This window comes from Hakea prostrata, chromosome 4, assembly GCF_041222555.1.
Source record: "Hakea prostrata isolate BN-2017 chromosome 4, UWA_Hpros_2, whole genome shotgun sequence".
Lineage (NCBI taxonomy): Eukaryota > Viridiplantae > Streptophyta > Magnoliopsida > Proteales > Proteaceae > Hakea > Hakea prostrata.
In genome coordinates, this window is record NC_142603.1 from 25167463 (window position 1) to 25194483 (window position 27021).

Genomic DNA, 27021 nt, shown 5'->3' on the forward strand with positions numbered 1-27021 from the left:
TTGAATTAACTGTTAACCAACTGAGTGTTCTTAGTTGGTTATACATAGGGAAATTGGGGGATGGAGATATTACATATGCCGCCAGCAGGGTTCATCCCACGATCTCTCACTTTTGAGAGAATTCAAGTTCTTGGCTATCCTACTAACCCTCCATTGGCTAAGGGGGGCATAGATTAAAATTATGGTAAAAAGAATCCTTGAATCGGTATATTCCACCTGGCAAGATGTTAGATTTCAGTGGGCCCCCCGGGGGAGATATTCACCCTCTGGAGAGGAGCCGAACCCTATGCTTACAGGGTGGATTTACAGGCTGGAGGAATCTGGGTTCCAATATATTTGGCATTGACATGCTGACACGATGACGTAGTTGCGGTTCCTCCTGTTGCAGGTTCCAAGTGAATATCTTCAAGATTCACATTCTTACATGGCACCCCTTGGCTACACTCCAATGTCACCACCACTGGAGAAGCTGAAGTTCCTGTAATGTGCCTGAAGGACACATCACTCAACGCAACTTTTGATGGTGCCTGCAATATTAATCCATTTGCCATGTTCCAAAGTGTTTGTTAAAACGCCTCAACGAAGCAAAAAAGTTGCAGCAATGAACGAATTTGATGGTTTCTTGCTACTAACATTTTCATCGCATTTGGCGTAAGGACAATATGTCTGGTCGATGATGATTGGATTAGTAACACTTTTCATTTCAATGTGTTCAAAGGTCATGTTAGAAGCCGCACTGGCGTCAGGTGAGTTTTGCCATGTCTTGATCCTAATTCCATTCCTTGTTCCACTTAATTTACAATTTTCAACAGTAAGCCCTCTCACATCACCTTCCTTCGGGTATTTCCCCAAGCTTCCAACACTACAAGAAGCAATCATATCAACAAAATTCGTGAATGAATTTGAGGTTTTGTAGCGAGGATTTAAGATCAAGATCGATCCATGCACCAACCTGGATGCCGTGACCAGGTCCTGCAGTGATACCATTGATGTGGACATTGGAATTGGCTTGTCCGATGGAGATGCAATCATCGCCGGTACCAATTACAGAATTAGAGATGCTAACACCACTTGCTTCGTTCTATGTGGATTCCATCTGTGTTAGGGCTGTCTCCTGGTGCAGTGATTGTGATATCGCTCCCTTGGAAGTCTGTGCAGCTTAGCAAAGCAATGTGGAAGAACTTGCTATTTAAAGACTTTATCCCCTTCACTATTGTTTTGGTCATGCTAACAAACTTCACACTCTGCAACAAAATAAGTTACCTTTGTTAATGAAACCCTAACGATAGATTACACAAAACCAGCAAGTAAAATAGTTGAATCCATATCCACTTACTGTTGGAAGAACTTTACAATTGGTGAGACTTTTAGGGCATTTATTGGCAGGCTATGATACAGCGCCTTGGCCATCAAAAGTCCCACCTCCGGTCAACGTCAATCCGGTCACCCATCCAAACTCGACCCAATCATCCGAATCATACTTGCCCAAATCCGTGATTGCCTTCAAGTCACCCTGTACAGATAATCGAAAACCACATGTTAGGGGACAATCCAATTTGTTTTGAGAAGAAAGAAATGGTTTTTTTGCTATAGAAATACACCTGCATCTGGACAGTAAGGGAACCAGTGTTTTTGGAGGGCCCCTTGAATTTAAGGGGACCAACCAAGAAACTTCCTTTTGGTATGGAAAGTGTCGCTGAACCTGAAGATTGACATGTTTCTTTCCAAGCCGCCATGAAAGCCTGCAAAATTTAGGGTTCATAATCTCTCTCTGCAAACCATAAAAGAAAAAGAAGAAAAGAAAAGAAAAAAAAAAAAAAAAGAAAAAAAAAAAGAATGAGAATTAAGAATTGAGGATTGATTACGTTGGTATCGTCACTTCGTTCATCTCCTTTAGCGCCATAACGCATAACGTCGAAAGTGCCGCCGGAGCCTCCTGGTGCAGCTGCTGTCTTTTTAGGGGTCTTTGCAATTACTTTTTTTCCAAGGATTCTTTCTCCGTTAACAATCCAGGTAAAAGAAGTTAAGAAAAGCCAGAAGAGAATAGCACCTTGCATAATTCTTCCCTTTTTTATTTGACTTTTTCTTTTTCTTTTTCTTTTTCCTGGATGGAATTTAATTTGTTTTCAGGATGATCTTTCCCATTTTCCTCTCAACAGGAGATTCGAATTTATATGAAATTCAACATTGTGATACTTGGGTTGGATACCAACGGCCATAACTAACTTCTTCCAAGAATATATACTTTTTTCTATAGCCACAATCGTCAGCTAAAATATCCACCAGAAATCGGGAATGAACTACCTATTATCCCTCTCTTCCTCCCTTCCTTCTACTTCTGCGGATGTAAGCACTCTACCTTGGTGACATCTTCACAAAGCGAACCAAATGCATAAATTTTTATTTTTAATATTAAAAAGAATCCTTAAATCGCTAAATCAAACAATATATATTTCTTGCATGATTATTGCATGCATCTTTCACGTTAACAACCTTCTAATGCATGGTTTTTGCTCCAATTAGTCGACTGGAAACTTTTGGTTATGTTCCGTGTGATTTCTTTTGCATTGGTTTGATCTCTCGAAATCTCTTAGAGCAATGGTTTCAAACTGGAGATTTCAACTCTTTAAAGACTGAGCTGGAAGAACAACTTCACTACTCTCAGTGCTCTCTCTCCTGAAAGAAAAAAAATGGAGAGAATTTCCATTATGCTCTTCTTCTTATTCATATCGACAGTAGTTGTTTCGTTACCAGATGATTCAACGGAGATAATCTTCAGGTTCCAACAATACCTTGCCCTAAATACTATGCTGCTGCAGATTTCATTCACTCTCAAGCCAAATCCATCGGCCTTGAATCGCAAACCCTTGATTTGAAACTCTGCAGGGATTGCATCACCCAATGAAAATTATTGTGTTTTCTTTGCGGAGAGATGTCCATGGTGGTTAGTGATCAAAGCCACTAAGGTCAAAACTTTACGACGACGGTGCCATGGAGAACTTATTGAAGAGCATAGAGATTGTGAGGAGGTTCCGAGCTGCCCAACTGGACATGGTGAAGGCGGGTTTGAAGGAAGAAGGCGATGTCATTTCATTGAACATAGACTTCTTGAAGGCTGGGGCACCATCTCCAACTGTAAGCTAAAGTCTCAAAAAGTAGAGAACTCTTAAAGGTTGAATGAATATATTGATTCTAGACCTAAAACTCATTAGAAGTTTCAAACATAAACTAATAATTCAAATTTGAGCAAAACAGGGGAGCATAGAATGTCAAATTACCCAAAAAAACATCAAAAGAGAAGATAAGGGGAGGAGAAAACTGTATATAAGCAATAGGAAGGGAGAATGATAGGCCCTAGGATCATGCCAAGTGGTAGAGAGAGAGAGAGGGGGGGATTAAGGTTGATTATGGGTTATAAATACCGGTAAAATGTGAATAGTTAGAGATTATTATATGAGTGCTAATGGTGTGCCTTGAGGGTGATTGGCAAAATTATAACCAATTTATCATTATTTTATCAAGTAAATAACATTAGTTTTTGTTGAGTATGGCTCATGCTTCTCATTGTGTTGCCGACAGGCACGGGTCCCGCTACCCAGTGAGCGGGCGGAGGTGTGGAGGCAACGCCTCCATATCCTGTAGAGGGTCCATGTTTTTGTGGGCCTCGAAGTTTGTTTTTAGTTTGGGGCGGGGCCCATGAATAGCGGTGGCTTAGGGTTTCTAAGCTCCTATATATTTGATCTCTTCTAATAGAGCATTGTATGTAGTTGTTTTCAAGAATAATATAGTGAAAAACCTAATGTTGGATATAGCCTCACAGTAAGGTGAACCAGGGTAAAATCCATGTCTCCTTTTTCCTTGTTTTCTATTCGATTGTGTGTGATTGATCGCTCTAAATTCAACAATTTTGCATTCAATTCATGGGTTTCTAACAGAGAAAAAGAATTACAGCTTTATTACTTGGTCACTTTCTTTTTAGTTCAAAATAACTAGACAATGGGCCCGGTCTTTTTTTTTTTGGGTAAGAAGTTGAAATCTTCATTCATGAATTCGAAAGGAAATACAAACACACCAAAGAAAATAAGAAATACAAAAGATAAATGCATGAAAACACAAGGTTCGGTCTAAACCAAAGAATAAAAACTGACCAAATGTAATAAATGCAATAGACAAGGTCATCCAGGCTAAGGAATAGATTGAGCCCAATAAGTCCATAGACTAAGGATTGTAACAACCACAACAACAAATAAGCACAAAAATTACGAGATATGTATCCTCCATCATACACGCCACAAGGACGGAAATACACACCACATGGGCGGAGAGAAGTACACGCCACAAGGGCGAAAACAAAAGCCGCGGCGTAGAAATGCTGAAGGCGACCAACTACAAGAGACGCTCGTAGTAGCAAAACTTTTAGATCCGCGGGAGACACTTCTAGCTCCGGTGTAAAAACTTTAGATGTGCAGAATGCACGATTGGATCTCGCATCTCTCTTCTTCTTTTTTGATAACCAGAAACTTCCACCTGTTGGGAAAAACAAAAAACGAAGAGAAAGAGAAACTTAGAAATTTTTATTTTTTTAATAGCTGAAAACTTACACCGATTAGGCTGCGTTTGTTTGCAAAGGTGGGGTGGGAAAAAAAACATGTGGGTCCCATGTGTAGTGGGGTGAGGGAGAAGGAAAGGGTTTTGTGGAAAAGTGATAGGGGTGGATCCTACTTTTTACTTTTCCCACTTTCCCACAAAGTCCCACCAAATATGTGGGGTTTTAAAATAGCATGGGGTGGGAAAGTTGGGCTGCCACATCAGCAAACAAGTTTCCTTGATTCAAGGAAACTTGTCTCTCACTTTCCCACCCCAAGCAACCAAACAATCTACTATTTTGGGATTTAAAGGAAAAGTAAGAAATCTACACTTTTTTCGAGAATTTTCCCACCCCACCTTTATTCCAGCAAACAAACGCAGCCTTAAGGAAAGATAGAAAACAGAGAGAAAGCGGAGAGAAAGAGAAACTGAAATAGGAGAGGATCGGAGAGAAAAGTGCGAAGAGGAATGAAGAGGAGAAAGAAACGAAGGGAAACAAGATAGAGAGGCGGTGAGATAAATGGAGAACAGACTCGGAGAAAGAGAGAAACGAATGTAACGAAGAAAAAAAAACAAGAGAAAGCAAGAAGAGAAGGCACAGAGATAGAGGCTCTCCACCTCAAAGCACGGCGACGGTCGGTTTTCTCAGAGCTGGAGAAAAGCGCTTCCACTAGGGTTTTCTAAGCCCATGTTTGCCATGTAGTAGTGTAGGCAATTATTTTGCCAAGGGCTTAGCACTCTGCATACCCACAAGTTGGGATAAAGCCTTTCTGATGTTCATGTTCCTTTCTTCAGGGGTTCCTTATGAATCTGCAGCCATCCGAAGCTGAGGCAAGTTTTGACATACGAATCCCACCAACTGCTGATGAGAAAGCATTGGAGAAAAGAATTGCATAGGAATGGGCATTTTCTTCTCGCAACATGACATTTGAGGTATGGAAGAACTTGAAAGATTTTATTAATTTGAAGCATTTTATTTATTATTTTCTTTGCAATTAAACTGGTACTAGAGCAGTTTCAAATATTTTTCGTATGAACAAGTTCAGTGAAAGGAAAAGTGTAAAAGCAAATTGCTTCCCTCCATCTATAGTTTGCTACTTCTGGTCACTGTTAATATATTTTTTGCAATCCTTCATGAGTGTCAAATATCCATAGTAAGATCAGAAGCATCAAAATTGTTATTTTTGTGTTTTGAGAATGCATTTTTCGATTCTAAACTCGTCTGCTTGGGACAGTTCAAAAGCAAGGCTTCCACTCTTGATGACTTTGGGAAGCCAGTCCTCACTGCTTCAGATAACTCTAATCCATGGTGGGAACTTTTACAAGGAGCAGTAAAGAAAGCAAATGGAAAACTTGACAAACCAGAGCTTTATCCAACGTCTAACAGATGCTCGATACTACACAAAAGCAGGATTGGAAGCAATTGGCTTCTCTCCAATAGCAAACACTACTATTCTGCTATGAGGTAAAATGTGTCAATTTATTTTACCAAAAAAAGATTTGTATCAATTTACAATGTATCTGAATTCTGAAATCTGACAAAAATGACCCAAGCGTGGCATCACTTTGGATAGTGATACAGCTACAGGGCCATTCCCACGCCATTTTGGTGGGTTTGGTCTCTGTAGTTCGTACTCTTTTTGAAGAAGAGTTCAGCTCTTGAAAGCTCAGTGCCAGTGTGCCACTTCGCCTCTCTTCAGTGACCTCTCTCGTGAGAAAAAATGTTGGGAATTTATGGAACTTACTCTCTCTCTCTCTTCAGTTCGTAGGTTTCGAATTTTCATTCTCTTCTGCTTCTTTTTCACATCGAGAGTAGTTGTTTCGTTGCCAAACGATTCATCGGCGATAATTTCAAGATTCCAAAAGTATCTTCAAATTAGCACAGCTCACCCTAACCCTGACTACCATGCAGCTGCCAATTTCATCCTCTCTGAAGCCAAAGCTATCGGCCTCGAATCGCAATCTCTTGAATTCGTCAAGGGCATGCCTGTTGCTCTCTTGAAATGGCCTGGTGCAAACCCTGATCTTCCTCCCATTCTTCTATATTCCCATACCGCCATACGGACGTGGTGCCTGCCGAGCACCATAAATGGGTTCATGCTCCTTTTGATGCTCACATCGATGAGGCTGGAAATATCTATGCCAGAGGATCGCAGGACATGAAGTGTGTTGGCATGCAATACCTGGAAGCCATACGCCGATTGAAGAAATCTGGGTTTCAACCGATTAGGACTGTTTATGTTTCGTTCGTTCCAGACGAGGAAATAGGCGGCCAAGAATTCAAGAAAATGAACATCGGCATCGTTCTTGATGAAGGTAAGATCAGTTCGAATTTTATAGAATTAGGGTTCAATTTTTTGATTGTGAACTGTGAGAGGACTGGCATCCTCGAATGAAAATTACCACGTTTCCTTTGCGGAGAGGAGCCCGTGGTGGCTTGTGATCAAGGCTACTAGTTCCCCTGGTCATGGGTCAAAACTTTACGAAAATAGTGCAATGGAGAACCTCATGAAGAGCATCGAGAGTGTGATGAGGTTCCGGGTTGCCTAATTTGACATGGTGAAGACGGGTTTGAAGGAAGCTGCCAAGGTCATATCAGTGAATATGGTCTCCCTGAAGGCTGGCACGCCATCTCCAACGGTAAGCTCCTGAATTAACTATTTTTTTTGGATGAATGAATACTATATTACGCAAAGCGGAGAGAAGGGACAAATCTAATTCTCAGGTAACAACAATATTTCTGTCCTGAATTAGCTATTAGTTTGTCTTGGTGCAATAGTTCACTGACAATTATGCAAGATTGTTAGGATAACAGATTTTGAAAAAGACTCACTAGATCAGTATTTGTCAATCAAAGTCTACTCCTAATTGGTTTCATAAGCACACCGATGCTTCTGCTGCTGTCTCATAGGTGGCTCTCACTCTATCATAGCTTCATTGCCCTATAAATCGTGTAACAAGTTTTTGCATATTACTGAAGTTGAAGTGGTTTGAGATATCATCTAATAGATATTGGCATTTTTTGGTAGTGCATAGAATTCAAATTGGGTTTACCTGCATGAGAATTTTAATTGAATTGGAACACTTGATATCCTATTTAATCTGACGAAGTTTATATACAATTCCTCAATCTTAGTCAATAACTGGTTGCTCTGATTTCTAAGAAATTATTCTATCAAATAATATGTTTCATCTTTTCATATTTCGTATTTGAATTTATTGGAGAAGCTGAAATTCTGTCCGGAATACTTTTCTATATTTCTCCTGCATTGAGATTTCTCTTCCGAAATCCATGTTCTCGATAAAAACCTTACAACTTAGAGAGTTCATTCAAAATAGTTATTTTTTTGAATTTGAGAACCTAAAGTGTTTCGATAAAAGAGCTTAAGTTTTTTTTTTTTTTTGGATGAATAAAGAAATATATTAAAAACAATGCCAAGAATACAAGGGGAGGATAATAGGGAAGGGGGAACAAGCCTCTCACGTGGGAGGTAGAACCTGTGAAGGGATTTCTAAATTCTCTGCATTTTAGTTTCTATATAAGTTACAATAATATGGTACTTATCAATTATTTAAAAAGTATTTTTAAAAAATCCCTGCCCTGATGTTTTCCTTCTCTCCACTATAGCATTGATACATTTTTTTTCATTGAATTCTATCAATCTTTGGTGAGATTTGGTTGGTTTTTAGTATAAGTTTTGGTGTCTCCATCGTTATCTCAAGTGGCATTTTTTAGGTCTTGTTGTGGGTGGAATAAGGTGGGAGGCTTGGGGATTTGTTGATGCAGTTGACGTGATAGGATTAACTTTGAACTTTTTCATGGAATATGAGTTTATTTTTCTGATATGTATATTTCAATTTGCAAGTGAGGTTTGATTAAGGATGAACTCTTAGTATTCTGTATAACCATGGGGTTTCTGGGTCAGACTACAAAGAAGGTTGCAACATTCTGACTGGAGGCAGATCAAGGGATTTCAAAAATGAAGTAGAAAAGAGCTGTTAAACATAGGGAGTTAAAATAATTCATTATGTTCCTTTCATAACCGTTGGGCTTGTGGAGGTTTTGCTGTAAAATGTAAAAGGTGCATTTTCTAATTGTACCAAGCCAGGGGAAGTAATGGGTTTTCTTTCAATCCAGTTGGAGAGTGGAAAGTGGAGTAGCAGGGCGGAACTACCTAATTGTTGCTCCCTTTCAAAATGGGCTAAATAATTGTTCATCTTCTCCTTCTGGTTCTTTTGATGGTTTTTCATTTGTGTATTTATGTTGTATGCTGAGTGTATTTTTTCCTTTTCTTTTTCTTGTATTCTGCTTGTCTTCCCTGCTTCCTCTGTTGTCTGTAACAGTAGCTTTAGTGTAGACTGTCGTTTGTGATGGGTGTTAAAAGGAAAGCTTTTAGACCTTCTAATATTCCTTCTGGACATCCATCTTCTGAGGGTGAGGCGATTCGCTGTTCGGACAGTGAGGCCTCTTATTCTGGGTACAGTGACACAGAGAGTGATACCTCTGTTGACCCTTCTAAGTCTCCTGGTGTTCGTCCAAACTTCCTTAGTGATGAAGAGTTTAGGACTTTAAGTATCCGTGCTCGGTTTAGCAAAAACAGGATAAGATGGCTAACAAGTCTTTTTTCTTCCGAACTTGCTTTTGAGAGAAGTCGTCCTAGGACCTCCAAACATATAGATTTCGATCCGAGTAGTTTAGGTCCCAGCTTTTTTCCTTCCAAGCTGATTGAGAGTGACTTGGAACTCTTCCGAGCTCGTTATGCTATACCAGATGATTTTGCGCTTAGAGTCCCTGCTTCTTATGAGCGTGCTCACCAACCTCCTTCGGGTGAGTTTGTTGTGTACGAGGATGCCTTTGTTAGTGGCTTTAGGCTTCCCGTGCACCCAGTCTTTGTTGAAGCTCTCAATCAGTTTGGGATTTGCTCAGGGATGTTAGCGCCAAACAGTTGGCGTAACATAATCTGTTTTTGGGGGTTTTGTAAACAAAAGGAGGTCGGTGTGACTCCGACCTTAAATTTGTTTCTTCAATTTTTTATGCATAAGAAACAGGAGCAAAGTCGTTGGTTCTATCTTTCCAAACGAACTGCTCTGCAATCTGGATGGGAGGGTAACTTTGTTGGAACAGGAACCCTTCCCTCAAATACTAAGGGTTGGAGGTCTAGATACTTCTTTGTTCGTCCTCCTTCTCCTTCTCCTTCTGATTTTCCGATCTCTTGGCCAAAAAGTCCTAGGGAAGGTTCAAATATTCCTCCTCCCCTTTCATCGTCCGAGCAGGAAGCAAAGGATTGTATTCGGATGATCCCTACTGAAGATCGGAACTTGCTTGCTGTAAATGGATTTTGTCCAGAATATCCCAATATTCTTCATCATTGGGGTTTCTTGACCAGTAAGATGAATGCTTTGCTTTTTGCTTTAATTCATCCTTATTTTGCCAAGTTAACTTACTCGGGAGATGATGCAGTGTTGCTCGGTGAGGATGATCTTGCTGATGCTGCAGTTACTATGCTAGAGGTGGAGGCAAAGCATCCGACCAAGCCAGACAAAGTTTGGGCTGATCAGGCTTCTCCATCTAAGGATAAGAAGACTGCTGCTAAAGATAAGTCATCTTCTCGTGTTCGAAAAGATAACCCTTCCAACTTCCCTCCCCGTCCAACAAAGAAAGTGGCCAGTAAGAAGAGCTCGGATCATTCTGATCCTCACCCCTCTTTAGGTGAGGATGTTTCTGGTCAAGAGGTTCCAGCTGAGGTCAGGGCTTCAGGCTCCTCGGGCTCCACCAATATTCTTCGACCAAACTGGTCGTTGGATGGAAACTCTTCGGTATTCCGGGGTGAGTCTCCCTCAATGTCTAGAGTTGCCAATGAGTGGCTAGGTGGAGCTATCCTTCCATCCAACTTTGAATATCTTCAAAGTTTTGGTCGTCTGCAAGCGCACAGTATTACTATGAGGTATGGATATTTCCTTCTTGTACTGAAGGTTACTTTTCTTTATTTCATTTGTAAACTCCTCGCCTTTTTGTGTGCAGGATGGCTTGTGCTTTGGTCCAATCTCTGGGTCAAAGCATTGACTCTGCTCGGCAAGACTATTCTGCTCTTCAGGAAGCCAATCAGCGCAACAAGAGGTTGGAAGAGGAGCTGACAGCCCTGAAGTCCAACAACAATGCCGTGATTGCTCGGGAGGCCGAGCTTTTCAGTGAGGTGGCTGCGCTAAAGGGGAGGAATGAAGCTGTGGAGCTTGAGAAAACCTCTCTTCAGACATCCTTGAAAGAAACGCAAGGATCCTTGGTCAGTAAGGAGGCTGAGATTTCCAGTCTCCGAGCTAAGTTAGAGAGCTCGGATCATCAGGTTGCTAAATTGATGAAGGCGATTGAGGAGAAAGCTCCCTGCATATTTGAAGATATCCCCCACCAGCTTCGTATTGAAGTTATAAAAAGGTGGGTCAAGACAGCTGGCTGTAGGAAATTCATGACCAACGTAGCTGCGCCAGGATATATCTATGCTCGGCGTCATACCTACCAAGGCCTTATTGCAGAAGGATTTAGATTTAAAGAGATTTTAGAACTTGATTGATCCTGGAATCTATGACGATCTCAAAATTCCCCGACCTGCCTGGTGTGCTGATCGACCAAGGTTTCCCAAGCCTCAAGAGGTTGAAGTAGTTGATTTTCTGGATAACTGGGATCCCTTGCCTGAGGCTGGCAGTTTGGACACCTCTTCCTCAAAAGGCAGAGCAGCTCAAAAAACAAAAGAGAAGCTTTAGAGCTTTGTTCTTTCAAAGTCTTTTTTGTATGTATGGCCTTTTTGGCCTTTACTTTATTTTCTGTCTTTCTCCATTTGTAATCTCTGCTTGTTCGGAATGAAGCAGTTTATTTAAGATTTCTCAGTTTGATCAATGCTTTTGCCTTTTCGAACATAATAGCTTGATTGTTTGTATTTTTGATAAAGAGTTAAATCTTTTTTGTGCCTAAATGACTTAGGGCTTTTTGTGCCTAAGTTGCTTAGGGCTTTTCTTCCCAACCTTAGTAGGTTGGTGGCCTAAATGACTTAAGTCTTTTTGTGCCTAAGTGACTTAGGGCTTTTTGTGCCTAAGTGACTTGGGGCTTTTCGTGCCTAAGTTGCTTAGGGCTTTTCTTCCCGACCTTAGTAGGTCGGTGGCCTAAGTGACTTAGGTCTTTTTGTGCCTAAGTGACTTAGGGCTTTTTGTGCCTAAGTTGCTTAGGGCTTTTCTTCCCGACCTTAGTAGGTCTAGGACCTAAGTGACTTAGGTCTTTTCTTCCCGACCTTAGTAGGTCGGTGACCTAAATGACTTAGGTCTTTTTATGCCTAAGTGACTTAGGGCTTTTTGTGCCTAAGTGACTTGGGGCTTTTCGTGCCTAAGTTGCTTAGGGCTTTTCTTCCTGACCTTAGTAGGTCGGTGGCCTAAGTGACTTAGGTCTTTTTATGCCTAAGTGACTCAGGGCTTTTTGTGCCTAAGTGACTTAGGGCTTTTTGTGTCTAAGTTGCTTAGGGCTTTTTGTGCCTAAGTTGCTTAGGGCTTTTCTTCCCGACCTTAGTAGGTCGATGACTTAAGTGACTTAGGTCTTTTTTTCCCGACCTTAGTAGGTCGGTGACCTAAGTGACTTAGGTCTTTTTATGCCTAAGTGACTTGGGGCTTTTTGTGCCTAAGTGACTTAGGGCTTTTTGTGCCTATGTTGCTTAGGGCTTTTTGTGCCTAAGTTGCTTAGGGTTTTTCTTCCCAACCTTAGTAGGTCGGTGGATGAATTTTAACTTCTATCAGCACTCCCTCGATCATCTTAGCTAAATATTCTAGCTTGAGCTGTGGTGATATGTTGAAACTTCAAAAACTTTATTCAATGGGAAAAAAATCATAATGTCTGAATCATGGACTATTGTGTGAATATCTAAACTGAAAGAAAATTTCAAGATTTGTTGAGGATTTTATACTATTGATAGTATTTTCTCAAGTTGTTTGAATTTCAGGTCCAAGGTATTAATTGCCTGGTCTCTAGATCTCGTAGCTTGTATGCTCCCGGGGAAACTTGTTGCACTACAATTTATGGTCCTTCCCAGTTTGGAGCAAGCTTTCCTTGATTTGTAAGATCGAAGCCAGATGATTTGCGAAGGACTAGATCTCCAGGGAGATATTGTCGCAGTTTAACCCTTGCATTGTAATGTGTTGCAATGCGTCTTTGGTATTCTTCCAAGCGATATTGTGCTTTATCTCTGACTTCCTCAATGAAGTCTATGTTTGTCCTCATTCCTTCGATGTTTGCTTCTTCATTGAATTCTTCTTCTCTAATAGATCCGACCTTAACCTCTACGGGAATCCTAGCTTCGACTCCATAAACTAGTCGGAATGGAGATTCACCGGTGGTCGTTTTGGCAGTAGTTCGGTAAGACCAGAGTACTTTAGGTAACTCCTCCACCCATCTGCCTTTAGATTGGTCCAATCTTTTCTTTAGTCCTTCAAGCATTGATCTATTAGTAACTTCTACTTGACCATTACTTTGTGGATATGCTACAGAAGACCAACGGTGTTCTATGCCTTGCTCTTTACAGAATCGTTCGAATTCAGCATTTTCGAACTGTTTACCGTGGTCGGTGACAATGATTTTTGGGATACCATACCGATACATGATATTATGTGTGACGAATTTCTTCATCTGGTCGGTATTGATGGATGCTAGTGCTTCAACTTCCACCCATTTAGTAAAGTAATCGACCGCCACCACCAAGTATTCTCTGCTCCTTGTGGCCTTTGGTAGTTTTCCTACCAGGTCTATCCCCCATCTAGAGAATGGAATCGGAGAGAGGGTTGATGTTAGGGGCATTGCAGGGGCGTGAGGTATGTTGGCGTATGCCTGGCATTGTCACATTTGCGGACATGAGTTTTCGAATCTTCCCACAGTCGGCGCCAATTGTTGCTGCACAATCCTGCTCATCCCTTCAGCCAGTTGAACCTGCACAGATGAGCTCGACCATGGAGGTTAAGTTTTCACCTCCGACGATCTAGTTAGAAATCCGACTAAGGAAGGCAAGAAAGTAATGAACAATAATAATACGAATAGTGATAGTTCTATTCAGCGTACCTTTTTCTTGTGTTCCCATACTTTTTTATAGCTTTTCTAAGTATGAGTTTGAGTGGAACTCAAACCTTAATTAGGTTGCGATCTGAATCTTGGTCATTGAGTCCTACTTGAACTTGAGTAGTAGAGTCTTGACTGAATACTGTTTCTTTGGCTAGAATCTTATTCAGATTTACCTTGTTACTCAGCCTTTGTACTTATTTGACCGACCTTGGCTTGATCGATTTAACTTGATCCGAGCTAGTCGGGCTAGGTTCAAACCGAACTGGTTTGATTCCGATCTGGTCGGACTAGGCTCAAACCGGACTGGTTTAAGTTTATTTATTCTTTCCTCATCATATATGTATATATATATACATACAAAATTTCCAAAATTTCTGAAGGAAGCCTCCCAACTGCCCAATCACATGAGTTTTGGAATGGTTTTTGAGGGCTTTGAATACTTGTGAACATTGCGAATGAATACAAATCTGTTTCAGATGCAAGGGAAATCAAATATAAACCCAATACCCAATTGATACAAAGAACTCACCAACAAATTAGGAATTGACAATAGAAGTCCATACAATGATTGTTAGAAAAATCGGCTTCACTGGAAAAACACAGATTTGTAGTTCAAACGCGTCTTCCATATTCGTAGAACAACAAATCACATCAACAATGTCATTGGAGACCACTATAGGAAAAAAAATATGAAAGCTTACCAAACTGAGTAAAGACTAGAATATATCAAATAGATTTGTCCATTTCTGCTTATAGAGAACTTTTGGATGCGTCTCAATCTACTCATTTGAAAAATCTAACAGAGACGATCTCCTTTTATTAAATATGAGATTGCTTAGAGTAGAAGTCCATGAGATTTTCATTAAACCTGTAAACTCTATATATACAATGTTATTCCCAGATTAACACTGAGAGGGGGGGTGAATCAGTGTCTTCAAAAAATTCACCACAATGTGGCTAGGTCTACCAGACAGTGTATCACCACTCTGCAATCAAGGCACTCCAATATGTTCAACAAAGAAAAATAAACAAAAACGCAATGCACCGAGTTTACGTGGTTCAGCCCTCCACAACATAGAGTTTCGGGTTTTGTTTTTTATTTTTTTTATTTTTTGATCTTTTAGCTGCCCCACCACCCCCGCCCACGACCCCCCATCATTTGTTTTAGCCAACATGCCCCAGGGCCCCCCCCCCCCCCCCCCCCAACACCCACCACCGCTGGAATGTTGTTTTTGTGCCCACAGCCCCCCGCAACCCCCCCCCCCCACTATATTGAATAAAATAAGAATACACACCCCACCCCCGCCCTGGCCACGGTTTTTTTTTGGTGGGCGGCGGCGCCGAGGAAAGGAAGAAGTCGGCTTTGGGCCAGTCCCAAAGGCCCCCCGTTTTGGGCGCGCCCCGGAGGACTTGGTGTCCGGCTTTGAATCCATGAAAGTTGATGATGAGGTTCTATTTTTGGAAACCGAATCCCGATGAAGATCTGATTAGTTGATGGACTTGGAGTGCTCTCTATCTTGGTTTGAAGGCATTTCTACCTATTAGGTAAGTCACTTGACTTGTGTGCAAAACCCCTTTAGGATTGGATTTGATCTGGACCTTCAATTCCCTCGTTTTGGTCTTGTCGGCAAGATTGGTCGACCGATTGGTCGATCGGGCCGCCGACCAATCCACTCGACCAATGAGTGCTGTCTTTGGCAATTAGGTTGTTCTTGCTCTATTTAAGTCCAATCTCGAGTCCACTTCGTATTTGCTGCCTCCAAACTCTCTCGGAACGAACCAAAGACCTCTCGCAAGTCATCTCTCTTGCATCCTTGGTGTTTTCTTGACGGATCTTCGTCGAAACTCTTCTTTTTGCATCAAAAGGTATGTCTACTCTCTCTTCTTCTCCTCCATCTTTGTTTTTCTTTCCTTTTTGAGTTGAGACAAGAGAAGAGATGCTGCATTCTCTCGTTGCAAACATCTCTCGAACATGTTCTCATGATCATCCTAAGGATTTGAGGCTAGAACAATGATCTTAACCATGATCATTGCAAGCTTTTGAAGGAATCATGATCAAACCATGATCTAATCTTTGTTAAACTTCTAATCTGAATTCCGATCTCTTTGGATCTTCTATGTTGATCATGTTAGTAGTTAATTACTGTGTTTTCCTTCCATGATCCATAATCTATAGATCTCTAGTGTTCTCTTCTACCTTACTATGTGTTCTTCATGATGCATGGTAGTTACATATATGGTAGGTTTTATTTCCTTATTTAGATTTATGCTTCTAAGCCTTGTTCCTTGAAGATCTAAGTATGTTTTCATGATACCTTTACCTGAAGCAATGATCCATCCTCCTATTGTTCTTGTCTTTGTTTTCTATTTCAAATTCATCAAGATCCATGGTTGATTTAATTATGGTAACTTTTTGTTTCCTAATTTGGATCTTGATATCTTGATTTGATTGGTGTTTTGAGGTCCCCTATATGTTAGAATACTACTGATGTAGTCTACCCCTTGATTAGTACCCTTTTGAACCACCAAATTCGGATTTCATATCTTAAAACTCTGATTTTATAGGCTACTGACTGCATTGGTCGACTGATTGGTCGACTGGACCAGCCGACCAATCCACTCGACCAATGAGTACAAAGCAACTCCGAATTGGTCTATGTTGGATGTTTTGGTATCTTTTCTGTTAGGGATCTTTCCTAATATGTTGTATATACTTGTTTAGGACCTTCTTCTCAAGTTTGCCGAGATCTTACTTGACTTCTTAGGATTCCTTTGCGAGTTATAAAAGGTAAGGATGGTTATTTCCTTAATTACATAGATAGCATGAATCTAGTTTCTATATTTGAATATCATAGATATGATTCCTAAATTAGATTCTTACAATGATATACTACTCGTTGCATAACTTTGATTACAAGTAGCATTACTTATTCATATTAAATTGATTCATGTATGATTTACTTACCAATGTTATAAAAGTGATTGTAATTATTGATTTCTTTCCATATATGAAGTTACCATATATGTGATGATATGAATTGATGCATGTGTATGCTTAAGTATGGTTTGGAAAGGAGAGGTGTCCTTTTGACACTTCTGTTCTTGGACTACTACGGGAATATTATGGGATGTTTCCGGAGATGCCCTCTCGGACACCTTCCTAAACTCGTTGGATGACATATCTAGGATTGTCTAGTAGTGTTTGGCTAGGATGTCCTCGTTATGTCGACCCTAATCGGAGGGGTATTGAGACCGAACGACCCGTGGTAGCAATGGGGATTCATGGGCGCTCAAGACCGGTAACCAACCCGTGAGAGGACAGAATCACATTGTGGGGGCCATTTATTGGTAGGGTTGCATATGGTTAGACTTGGGCTCACGGGCGCTTAAGACCGGTAACCAACCCGTGAGAGGACGTGAGAGCTTCCCGCTTACCATATGTGGATGATCAATAGGGTTGATGAGTCCGTAGTCGTGGACTATGAGGACTCTAGTGTGAAGGATACCGGAAAGGATCGTCAGTGGACGAGGAATGGAAGTATCTCGGATCTCGACTTGATGTAACTAAGTAGAAGACTTGCATTTGGCTAGGTTTTACCCCCGACATGCGCCAAGATTTATACCAAATGGTTGTGAGAGAGTGTGTTGACTTAACCCCCGCCATGGTTTGTCCCGAGGGATGAAGGACCCATTACCAATCGGCTGCTCAAGACCGGTGAAATGATCCGTGAGAGAATCCAAGATATCTTAAATGGTTGAGGATGTGAGTGGACCTTCCTAAAGAAGTACGGTGCTATGACTTAAAGCATGTCCGCCAATAGAGACCAGCATACATAGAGTTAGATTCATTCATTCATTGCTTGTCTCATATCATATTGCATTTATGTTTGTTCTGGAATCCCGCCATTTATGTTATTATGGATTTTTAATCGCTTTACCGAGTTTCTTTGAAACTCATTCCTTTATTGTACAATGTTGTTAGACTATCCCGCAGTACCGAGTACTATGACGGTCCCTATGAAGAAGCGCAAGGCGAAGAGGCATATCTCCAGGAAGGTGATTGCGGTTACCACAATTACTCGAAGATCCCGCGAGTGGTTATGCTCCGTACGATGCTTAGTCCGACCATTGAGTGGAAGCGTCCTTGTGCCATTTATGAGATTTACACTTACAAGGATGTTGTCTATAAAGTGGAGAACAATTTAGTTACCCAATGTACTAGCTACTGGGATTAGATTTTATTTAGTTTATTCTCTTTAGAGCTACTTTTCCGCCGGTTGTAAAGTGGGATTTTTGCCTCACTTTACTTATCTCGTTTGATACTCCGATTATATCTATTATTCTCGATTCATTTATGATTCATTCTTTCTTTATTGGATCTATGATTTATCTTCCGCACTTTTATTATGATTGTTCATGATTATGTTATTGTTTATGTGGGAGGTTGATCACTCGATACCCGATCTTCGGGCTGTGGATCACACTCTCCTGGTATGCCGATAGGGTACCGGGCCGGGAGGGCGTGATGATTGGTATCGTAGCCTTTGGTTCGAGGAGATCCTAACCACAAAAGACAACAATCTGAACATTCCCGAGTCATTGATCCGAAATGACTCTTCTACTCTTAGAAGTGAATAATAGAACACCGAATTAGAAACTTGACCTTTGAGGCATAACAGAACATTTCTGAATAACATACCATAATTATACTTGAACAAATGTCACTAATGCAAGGAAAAGAAAGTTGCATAACATACAATAATTAAAGAGGAACAAAATGAACTTCATTAATTTCAAAAGTTTTTACAATGATTACATCTCGAAATGCATAAATGGAAATCCTAAGGTACAAACTATCTCAGGTGATCTTCTCTCGATCTCTCGTATGCTCCGAACTCCTCTCGCTAGCCGAGTCACCCGATGCTCTATCCTATCCCGTCGTGACTCCATCCTCTCGTACATCTGCTCCCGTCCGACCTCCATTCTCTCTAGCATGGAAGTCATCGATCTCATCTCGTGCTCCAAGATCCGAAGTCTCCGGAACCGCATGTGAAGGGCCACCCGCCTCGAAGTGTGATGAAGGAAACTCGTGATGCACAGGCTCAGCCTCGCGCATATCTCGCATCATCTCCGGCCCGATCATCACTATCAGACCGATATCCTCTCCTCCATCCTCTCGATCCCCGATCCTCATCCTCCGATTCATCATCATCCTCACCCTCCGGACCAGGAGATCTCTCTCGATCGCCGTAGTCTCATCCGACGAATGGTCCGAGTCCCAATAGAGTATCCCCGTGATCCAAAGTGTCCACCGGTGTATCCTCGAAACTCACCCCGAAATGCCCGAAGATCAAAGTCGTAGCCTCCCATAGCAAAGGTTCCGCATGCTAGGCCGCAGAACTAAGTCCAAAGATGACCCGCCGAATGATGTAGGAGAGATCGATCTCGAAGCCCATGTAGATGCGGTAGATGACTAAGGCCTCCATCACCGTGACCCGATGGTGATGTCCGGCTTTCGCATAATGTTTCGGCCGACTATGCGACCGATAATCCGTGCAGAATCCGTCATCCGTCCGCTGGTCCACGGTGTGAAGCATCGACGGCTATCCCATAGCGTAGAGCATATCTCGCGAAGCTCGTACGGCATCGTATGGCTGTCCGGATCTGCTCCGCAGTATCCACACACACCGCCGTGGATAGTAAGGAACCCGCAAGATCTCAGCCAAGTTGTCCGGGTAGAGAAGCGAATCCGAGTCCGGAAGACCCCGCTCCCGAGGACAAGTCTAAGTGGATGTCCTTGGCCTCGAGCCTCCTCCGTGAAGTAAGGTTGCCGAAGAACAACCTCACTAGTTCCGGTATACCGGTAGATCCTCGGTGAAGAGATGAGTCCACCGCAATGTGTCGAACCTCCGCCGAATCCTAAAGGCTCCGAGCTGGCGTAAGTGAAGTAGACGTCCCATCTCAATATTGCAAGAATCGAAGTAGGCCTCGTACAGAACTCGGCCCGAGGTGTGTCAAACATGTCCGGTCTCCTAACCTCCCCGTCTAGGCTCGAAGGAACCCGACCTCTGCCCCTAAGAGCACCTACGATGCGACCACGACCTCTACCTCGTCCCCGCCCCCCCCTTTGCATAGTGTATCCGTGAAAGAGACAAGAGACAATTCCAATTAGTGCTATTTTAAGATTTGAGCCAAAAGGGTATTTTCGTAATTTTTCGGAAAATTTCAAATTTGGGGGAAATTTGATTTGAACATACTAGCATGTGCGCAATACTTGGAATTTCATGTCTATGAAGTTTGTTTGATGAAAATCGATCGAAAACTTGGATTAAAGCGAAAAATTCAGCAAGAAGGAAATTTGGGGATTTTGCAATTTAGGTCAAAATTGGATTTTTGAAAAGTTGAAATTGGTTAAATCAAATTGTATGGACCTATCTACAATGTCATCTTGAGCATGTAGCATTTGATCTCGTGCGAAAATTTCAAGCGGTTTGAGAGGAAACGAAATTTTTCTAAAGATATCGATTTCGGTATAAAACTTTGCGAGATGAGCACCAATATGTTAAAACTTGTTGTCTATGCATGGCATTGTGTTTAAAACCTAAGGAATATGTTTCTAAGCATTCCTAAGCATGATTTCTAGCATTGGATACAAGTAAAGCATGGTTTTATTGAAATGCAAGCATGAGAAGATGAAAATGGAAGGAAGATTAAGAGGTTTACCTTGTTTGTGAAGATGGTGTGTTGTGGTGTTGTTGTTGAAGCACTAAATCACCTCAAGAACACTTGTGGGAACTCTTGGAGATTTTCCCTAGAGCTCTCTCACCTTTGGAAGAAGTTAGAATGAGGTTGGAATGTGAAAATGAGGCTTATAATGCGAATTTTCGCATTCTCGTCGCATTGGTCGACTCATTGGTCGACCGGGTCACGACCAATCACTCGACCAATGGTCACAGAGACCTCATTTGCTGTTGAATTTTTGGAAAATGTGATTTTTGCCTTATGGAATATTGTTTGATGACTATATGGATATATTTGAGCATGATTTAAGTTTTCAAATCATTTGGACTTGTGGTTTATGTTGAATCTTCGAAATTCGGTATTTTGATGTTCTCGGTTTTGCAGTAATGGTTACTCCGAGAAGTGGGCGTGGTGAATCCAAAGGGTCATGGAGGTGGTGAAATACCTCAGGGAGGTGGTGAAGTACCTCATGGAGGTGGTGGGATACCAAATGTTGATCAGGGTACTCATGAGATCCCCGGTGCCCCGAATGTTGGAAGTTTCGTAGATATTGCCAATATTATGGGCAATATGATGCAAAGAAGAAGCAGCCTGGGCTCAACCAGATGTTGGTGGGTTTCATGACTCGCATAATGAGACCCGGGCTGGTGCTAATGTGAATCCTCATGCCGCAGTCCCGAATGCGGGAGGTTTAGCTGGAACTCCTCATACTCGCCCGATGGAGAGTTTTCTCAAGATGCAAGTACCCACTTTCACCGGAGTTACCAAGGACCCCTTGTTTCCTAACAAGTGGCTTCGTGAGTTGGAGAAGGCTTTCCGACATCCGCAATGCTCGGAAGCTCGAAGATTTTGTTTGCCGAATGTGTTGCAACAAGAAGCCGATGCATGGTGGATCTCCACTGTCCCCGTTTTGGGAAGGTTTGCATGCAGGAGTTGTAACTTGGGAGTTATTCAAAGAGGCTTTTTGTATGAATTACTTTCCCGAGGCGGTAAAAGATGCGAAGGAAGCCGAGTTTATGATTCTCGACTCAAGGAACTCGTCCGTGTTGGAGTACCAACAAGTTCGAGGAGCTTCATTTCTTTGCTCCGCATTCTCCGAGGGATGACCTCGCGAAAGCAAAGAAGTTCTTCAAAGGACTCGCGCCCGCCATTAAAGCTTACCTCACAAATCCAGCCTATAGTGAGCTATGCTCAAGTGGTGCAGTAACTCGAAGAAGTTGGAAGAAACAGAGAAGGAAAGTGCTCGTGTGCAAAAGCCTTGGCAAACAAGGAATTCTGGTTTGGTGGATCGTAATGACCGTCGTTTTGTGAGACCTACACCCTACCCCACTCCTACCTTTCAGGCTAAGAGTGTAGGTCGAACACGGGTTTTCAGCAGACCGGCCAATTTAGACAAGATGGCGGAAACCGACCACCAGCAAGTGCAAGTGCAAGTGCAAGTGCAAGGCCTTTTGTTCGGAAGCCCTCTCGTTGCAGCCACCCCCGTTGGATCCAAAGAATCCCGTTTGCTTCTACCGCAAGCAAGCTGGTCATTTTGCTCGTGCTCGTCCGGGCGGCCCGCCCGCCCAAAGCAGCCCGCCCCCAAGGGTGAAGAGTGCTCCCCGCTCCTCCCTCCGGTAGAGTTTTCAGGATTTCCAAGGCCGAGCAGATCCAAGCCATGATGTGATTACAGTGTACATTGTTAGTCGCTTCTATTTCGCATTTGTCTTATTTGATACGGGTGCATCTCATTCGTTCATGTCATCTCGCATTCATCAAGAAGACTAACCTAAGCCCCGAGAAGTTGTCTAGTTGTTTATTGATTAGTACACCTACATCGGTCCTCATTGTGAAACTAGATAAGGGGTTATCTAAATGTCCCGTGTTGATTGGTGAGAAGAACTTGGAAGCCAATTTTGTGATTCTTGACATGAAGGACTTCGATGTTATTTTGGGAATTGATTGGTTGACAGCCCACAAGGCCGTGTTCCTTTGTTCCTCAAAGAAGATTCAGTTCCATATTTGTGGAAGTCCGGTCTTTGAATTTCAGGGTGAAAAGAGAAGGGTTTGTAAGAAGGTGCTGTCGCGCACCGATGCAAGTCTATGCCCTAGTGGATGATGCTTCATCTCAAGGCAAGGGTATAGTGGAGAAAAGAGTCGATGAAGTCGAGTTGTCTCGCGACTTTGTTGATGTCTTCCCCGATGATCTATCGTGAGTGCCTCCGGACAGAGATGTCGAATTCTCTATTGATCTCGTCCCCGGTGCCGCTCCGGTATCTAAAGCTCCGTACAGATGGCTCCTACCGAGTTGAAAGAGTTGCAAAATCAGTTGAATGAGCTCATTGATAGAGGTTTCGTGCAGCCTAGTGTGTCACCTTGGGGAGCTCCGGTCTTGTTCGTCAAGAAGAAAGACGGTAGTATGCGCTTGTGCATCGACTACCGTGAGTTGAATAAGTTGACTATCAAGAATAGATATCCGCTGCCCGTAATCGATGATCTCTTCGATCGCTTGAAGGGTGCAGTTGTGTTCTCAAAGATTGACTTAAGGTCCGGATATCACCAATTGAAAGTGAAGTCTAGTGATATCTTCAAGACAGCTTTCCGAACGCGGTATGGTCACTACGAGTTTAGAGTCATGCCCTTCGGATTGACCAATGCTCCTCGCGGTGTTCATGGACCTCATGAACCGAGTATTTCATGATGTGCTTGATAAGTTCGTGATTGTTTTCATTGATGACATCTTGATCTATTCGAAGAGCGATGAAGAGCATGCGAGTCATCTAAGTTTCACTTTGCAAAGGTTGCGAGAAAAGAAGTTGTTCGCTAAGTTTAGCAAGTGTGATTTCCGGCTTAAGAGAGTGGTATTCCTTGGTCATGTAGTTTCAGCCGAAGGTATTCGTGTCGATCCCGAAAAGGTCCAAGTCAGTGGCTGATTGGGAAAGACCGAAGTCGCAGAACGGAAATAAGAAGTTTTCTTGGATTGGCGGGTTACTACCGAAGGTTTATTGAGAACTTTTCTCGGTTGGCTGCTCCTATGACTAAGTTGACCAGGAAAGAAGAAAAGTTTGTTTGGTCCGACGCCCGTGAGAAGAATTTCCAAGAGTTGAAGGATAGATTGACAAGTGCCCCGGTTTTGACTATACCCGATAGTTCCGGTGGTATGACAAATTTATACCGATGCGCCAAAGATTGGTTTGGGTTGTGTACTGATGCAACATGGCAAGGTCGTAGCCTATGCTTCTCGGCAATTGAAGGATTATGAGCGGAATTACCCCACTCACGATCTAGAACTTGCCGCCGTTGTCTTTGCTTTGAAGATTTGGAGACATTACCTTTACGGTGAGAAGATTGCCATTTTCACGGATCATAAGAGTTTGAAATACTTCTTTACCCAAAAGGAGTTGAACATGAGACAAAGGAGATGGTTGGAACTAGTCTCCGATTATGATTGTGATATTCAAAGATCACCCCGGGAAAGCAAATGTTGTTGCTGATGCTCTTAGTAGGAAGAACCAGAAGAAGACTTTGGATTTGAATGCTTTGAGTTTACCATTGTGGTCTTCTATTGAGAGTTTTGATTTGGAAATCGTCCCCGAGAATTCTGATTTTATTCTTTCGCCATGACGGCAAGATCTGGTCTTAGAGATAAGATTGTTGCTCACAGAGTTCCGATCAAGAGTTTTTGATCAAAGTTGAGAAGATTTCTTCGAATCCCGAGTCGGACCCCGACTTTGGTATATCCATGGATGGTGCTTTGTTGTTTAGAGGAAGACTGTGTGCGTGCCTCGCAAACGAAGAAGTTAAGAAAGAAATATTGAAGGAAGCACACCAGCTCGGTCTTTACTATACACCCGGAAGCACCAAGATGTACAAAGACTTGAAGGAACATTTTTGGTGGATTGGTCTAAAGGCGGATGTTGATGATTTTGTTGCCAAGTGTGAGACTTGCCAACGTGTGAAAGCCGTTCGACAACCTCCATCCTGGATTACTTCAGCCTCTTCCTATTCCTAGTTGGAAGTGGGAGGATATCTCCATGGACTTTGTGACTAGCTTGCCTCGACAAGTAAAGGCAATGACACCGTGTGGGTGATTGTTGATAGGTTGACCAAATCAGCCCATTTCATTCCTATGAAGATCACTCATACTCGGATAAGCTAGCAAGGCTTTATGTGGATAATGTGGTTCGTCCCGCATGGTGTGCCATTGAGTATTGTTTCGGATCGTGATCCTAGGTTCACCTCAAGGTTTTGGAATAGTTTGCGTAAGGCCTTGGGAACCCAATTGAACTTGAGTACAGCTCATCATCCACAAGCCGATGGACAATCTGAGCGGACAATTCAGACATTGGAAGACATGCTCGATCTTGTGTGGTGGATATGGGTGGTAATTGGGATGAACACCTAGCTTTGGTTGAGTTTGCCTATAACAACAGCTTATCAAGCAACAATAGGCATGGCTCCATTCAAGGCTTTGTATGGCAAAGCATTTGTAGGACACCTTTGTACTGGATCGAGACAGTGAAAGAAAAGTCTTAGGTCCCGAGATGATTGAAGCTACAAGTGCTATGGTAGATATGATAAGAGAAAGGATTAAGTCTCGCCCAAATGAGACATAAATCTTATGCCGATAAGAGAAGGACCGATTTGGAATTTCAAGTTGGAGAGAAAGTCTTTCCGAAGGTCTCACCAATGAAGGGTGTGATGAGATTCAATGTTAAGGGAAAGCTTAGCCCTCGTTACATTGGACCTTTCGAGATTTTGGAAAAGGTTGGACCTCGTTGCGTATCGATTAGCATTACCTCCGCCTCTTGCTGGTGTTCACAATGTGTTTCATATTTCGATGCTCCGAAAATACATAGAGAATCCGGAACACATTTTGCAGCAAGCACCTCGAAGGACTTAGTGCTGATTTGACCTATGATGAAGAACCGGCCGAAATCTTGGATAGGAAGGACAAGCAACTGCGGAATCGCACCATTCCTTTGGTGAAGATTCGGTGGAAGAACCATACCCCCGAAGAAGCTTCTTGGGAGAAGGAAGAAGATATGAAGGAGAAGTTTCCTTACCTCTTTGGAAGCACAGTACGCTTTCAATTTCGGGGACGAAATTTCTTTAAGGGGGGGAGAATGTAAAACCCAGCCCTAACCTTGACCCGGAAACCTTGTTATTTGTAGGTCCGATGACCCGAAGTAAAGTAAGAAGTCAGCTTTGGGCCATCCCAAAGGAGGACTTGGTGTCCGGCTTTGAATCCATGAAAGTTGATGATGAGGTTCTATTTTTGGAAACCGAATCCCGATGAAGATCTGATTAGTTGATGGACTTGGAGTGCTCTCTATCTTGGTTTGAAGGCATTTCTACCTATTAGGTAAGTCACTTGACTTGTGTGCAAAACCCCTTTAGGATTGGATTTGATCTGACCTTCAATTCCCTCGTTTTGGTCTTGTCTGTCCAAGATTGGTCGACCGATTGGTCGACCGGGCAGTCGACCAATCCACTCGACCAATGAGTGTCGTCTTTGGCAATTAGGTTGTTCTTGCTCTATTTAAGTCCAATCTCGAGTCCACTTCGTATTTGCTGCCTCCAAACTCTCTCGAACGAACCAAAGACCTCTCGCAAGTCATCTCTCTTGCATCCTTGGTGTTTTCTTGACGGATCTTCGTCGAAACTCTTCTTTTTGCATCAAAAGGTATGTCTACTCTCTCTTCTTCTCCTCCATCTTTGTTTTTCTTTCCTTTTTGAGTTGAGACAGAGAAGAGATGCTGCATTCTCTCGTTGCAAACATCTCTCGAACATGTTCTCATGATCATCCTAAGGATTTGAGGCTAGAACAATGATCTTAACCATGATCATTGCAAGCTTTTGAAGGAATCATGATCAAACCATGATCTAATCTTTGTTAAACTTCTAATCTGAATTCCGATCTCTTTGGATCTTCTATGTTGATCATGTTAGTAGTTAATTACTGTGTTTTCCTTCCATGATCCATAATCTATAGATCTCTAGTGTTCTCTTCTACCTTACTATGTGTTCTTCATGATGCATGGTAGTTACATATATGGTAGGTTTTATTTCCTTATTTAGATTTATGCTTCTAAGCCTTGTTCCTTGAAGATCTAAGTATGTTTTCATGATACCTTTACCTGAAGCAATGATCCATCCTCCTATTGTTCTTGTCTTTGTTTTCTATTTCAAATTCATCAAGATCCATGGTTGATTTAATTATGGTAACTTTTTGTTTCCTAATTTGGATCTTGATATCTTGATTTGATTGGTGTTTTGAGGTCCCCTATATGTTAGAATACTACTGATGTAGTCTACCCCTTGATTAGTACCCTTTTGAACCACCAAATTCGGATTTCATATCTTAAAACTCCGATTTTATAGGCTATCGTCCGCATTGGTCGACCGATTGGTCGATCGACCAGTCGACCAATCCACTCGACCAATGAGTATAGCAACTCCAGAATTGGTCTATGATGGATGTTTTGGTATCTTTTCTGTTAGGGATCTTTCCTAATATGTTGTATATACTTGTTTAGGACATTCTTCTCAAGTTTGCCAAGATCTTACTTGACTTCTTAGGATTCCTTTGCGAGTTATAAAAGGTAAGGATGGTTATTTCCTTAATT

The 27021-nt window shown here is 42.1% G+C and overlaps 3 pseudogenes; 2 read left to right on the plus strand and 1 right to left on the minus strand.

The window, feature by feature from the left end:
• Nucleotides 1-290: 290 nt before the first annotated feature.
• On the minus strand, nt 291-2057 carry LOC149018588 (exopolygalacturonase-like; annotated as a pseudogene).
• A 446-nt stretch (nt 2058-2503) lies between these two features.
• On the plus strand, nt 2504-6051 carry LOC149018589 (uncharacterized; annotated as a pseudogene).
• Nucleotides 6052-6321: 270 nt separating this feature from the next.
• LOC149018590 (uncharacterized) lies at nt 6322-7399 on the plus strand (annotated as a pseudogene).
• The last annotated feature ends 19622 nt before the right edge of the window (nt 7400-27021 follow it).